The sequence below is a fragment of the Manis pentadactyla genome, chromosome 1, assembly GCF_030020395.1.
Source record: "Manis pentadactyla isolate mManPen7 chromosome 1, mManPen7.hap1, whole genome shotgun sequence".
Classification (NCBI taxonomy): Eukaryota; Metazoa; Chordata; class Mammalia; order Pholidota; family Manidae; genus Manis; species Manis pentadactyla.
Window position 1 is genome coordinate 190402155 of NC_080019.1, and position 3364 is coordinate 190405518.

Consider the following 3364-nt stretch of genomic DNA (forward strand, 5'->3'; position numbering starts at 1 on the left):
CCCCCAACTCCACCTACATAGAGTATCTACTTCAATTTATCTTGGTGAGAATCAAAGGAAATAATATGAATAGAGAGTTTGCAAACTCTAAAATGCTCTGCAAATGTTTAGTTTTTATTTAAAAAATAAGCAACACAGGTTAAACCACATAACTGTTATTGGGTTCTGCCCATCACCACTGGATTTATCTATGACATTCAAAATGTCTGTTGATGCTACAGTTCACTAATACTCTTGCTAATAAGTTAGCACATAAAGTCAACAAGCCTCAGACACTAAGATCTACTTTCAGTACATGCCGATGCTTTCCTTCTAATCCAGGGCTGGGTGGGATGTCCCCTGAGATGACACTGAAGTGTGGCTGAATGACTCAGGGGTGGGATATGGTGTGTAATGCACTGACTAGAGCAAGCGATGCAGTCAGTTAGAAATAACCTCCCACTTACCGGTGCAACTTAAATGATGTTGAATTAGCTGCAGTGGTGACGCAGTTATATCTCAACATTGCTGTGACAGATTATCTAGGAAGGAAGTCCTGTGTGCAGAGAGCAATAGTAACAGAGGGTCTAATAGGATTTGTCAGATTTGTTTTGGAACTGAAATGTGAACACACATATTCTATAAAGTTAAAGACAGTCGCTGTCCCCTTTGTAGCTGATTTGAGAAATGTTGGCACACGTATAGCCTGGATTCTCATTTGAAGTAAATGCAGTCAGACTGTGGGACCTAAGTTTTGAGCCCTAGAACTGATAAGAGATAACCAGTCACTTATTAAGAGATGTTGATGGAAGTGGATTCCCTGCATTTAGATTTCCAAGATGAGGAATAAGAAAGAACCCTCTGCTCAAGGTGTCTAAAATAGCCAGAGATAATTTAACTTTAAGCAAATTAACCCTCAAAGATTACTGATCACATTTTTTAAAGGCAGCTTTTAAGAACTGCCAGAAAGGAAAATGAAAAGGATTCCTTTCTTAAATAACTTATTGAAGACATGGATTTGATTGATGTCAGATCAGCAGATGACAGTAAGATGTTAGAAAGACTGAAGGTGAAACTATCACTTTTCTGTTGTGAAGGTCAAATGAGGGGTGTTCTAATGACAAAGGAAAAATACAACAATGAGCAGAGCAACATAAGACTAACTTGTGGTAGTGAGAAGGACTGGATGCTTGCGTTTATTTGCTGAAATCCAAACCCAGTGTGATGGTATTAGGCAGTAGGGCCTTTGGGAGGTGTTAGGTCATGAGGACGAGGCCCTCATGAATGGGAACAGTGCCCTTATAGGGGATCCTGGAGAGCTCCCCTGCTGTCTTTCTGCAATGTGAGGACATAATGAGAAGGCAGCCGTATGCACAACCAGAACCCGGCCATGCTGACAGCCTGACCTCAGACTCCCAGCCTCCAGAAGTGTAAGAGATCAATGTCTGCTGCTGATCAGCCATCCAGGGTATGGTACTTCGTTATAGCAGCCTGAACTAAGACAGATTGAGAGTCAGAACTCTCAGATTGTCTGAATTGCAGCCCTGGCATTCAGTAGCTGTGGGATGGTGGGCGTGATACTTCCTGGGGTTGTGCCTGGACTCCTGATCTAAAAGAGAGCGAATACAATGGCCACTGCCTGACTTAGAAGGCAGGAGAACAAAGATAAAATGAGACCAGATCCTTCTGTAGCTTGTGAGCATTGTGATTGGGTGTTCACGCTTATTGTGTGACATGTGCCTTCCTCAAAGCTTGTTACGATGTTGGCACATTACCCATATGACATGAACTTTGATTAAAAAGAAAAAAAGATAAGGTGAGATCATTGCACAAAAGCATTTTTTTAAACTAAATGTTATATGAATAATTCATTCGGGAATTATCTTGAAATTTAAAAAAATGTCTACATGGAAATTTTCACCACCACCTTCTGCCCTTACGGAAAAAATATTTTCAAAAACTGTTTGGTTCAGAGTTTAAGAGACAGAGGCAGGGAGAATAATTATTCAATCATAATTGATGTCAAGCAAAGTTGGAAAATCTCTTAATTTGTTGGTGTCTAAATGCTTTTGGTTATGAAACAAAAATGATAAAATGCATGTGAAAGTGTTCTGTAAACTCTAATGTGCAATGAAAATGTATTTACTTTAACTTCTCTTTTACTTCCTAGAACCTGTTTTTCTTATCTTTTTACTTCTGGGATATTTTTGCTCTAGTTAGTTAAAAAAATTAAAATTCATTATTCCTGTATTAAGATACATCCTTTGGAATTCTGATGTCTGTACAGATATGTCTCCATTGGTTTACTCTTACCCTAACCATTTATCTCATAAACTTACATCTCACCCTTCTCTCACCTTTTCTTTGGAAACATCAGTTCCATGCCCATCTAAGACAAAAACCATATCTAATTATACATCCATTAGGGTAGTGCCTTGTGATTAAAAATACACCTCAAGGTTCTCTTTGCTGAGAAAGCTTATTTCAAGGTCTCTGGAGGAATGATATGAAGATGCAATCCATTAATAATTAGAACTCTTCATATTTAGAGAATGCTGCAGTTGAAAAGTGCTTCCTCATATACATATGACCTTATTTGATCTTTTCTTACATGAAGAAGAAAGTAATGCCTATGAAATGTTTTTACATGTAGCTTTTCATCTGTGTAAGGGAGATAACCACCAACATGTAAAATACTTAAAGTCCACTATTTCTTGGCTGGTAAGACTGCACCCATTTCTGTTAAAGCTCAAGGCTCTAGTTTTCAAGATTTTTCTTTGTCCTTGGTTTACTGCAGTTTCAATGAGATACACCTAGATATGTTTATTCCTCTTCTGCATTGTGTTCTCTGAGCTTCCAGGATCTGTGGTTTGGTATTTTTCATAGCTGTTTTGAAGTTCTTGGCCATTTTTTCTTCAATTATTTCTTTTGCTCCATTCTCTGCCTTCCAGTACCCTAATTATGACTATACTATACTTTTTGAAATTATCCCAAATTTCCTGAATGTTCAGTTCTGTTTTTACCACTCTTTTGTGTCTTTGCATTTCAGGCTGGAAAATTTTTATTAGCCTGTCTTCAAGTTCAGTGACTCTTTCCTCAGCTGTGCCAGGTCTACTAACGAGCCCATCAAAGACATTCTTAACTTTTGTTATTGTTTTTTATTTCTAGCATTTCCTTTTGTTTTTTTCTTAGAGTTTCCATTTCTCTGCTTACATCACTCATCTGTTCTTGCATATTGTCTACTTTTTCCATTATATCCCTTAATATATTAAACATGGTTATTTAAAATCCCTGTCTAATATTTCAAGCATATGAATGATACCTGAGTCTGGTTCTAATGCTTGGTTTTTCTCTTCAGACTGTGTCTTTCTTGTCCTTTGTCATG

At 37.7% G+C, this 3364-nt stretch overlaps 1 non-coding gene across 1 annotated transcript; it reads left to right on the forward strand.

Annotated features, from left to right (window-relative positions):
* The first annotated feature begins 1659 nt into the window (after positions 1–1659).
* On the forward strand, positions 1660–1764 carry LOC118919419 (small nucleolar RNA U13). The gene has a single exon (XR_005027511.2). It is a non-coding gene; the product is annotated as a small nucleolar RNA U13 (small nucleolar RNA).
* The last annotated feature ends 1600 nt before the right edge of the window (positions 1765–3364 follow it).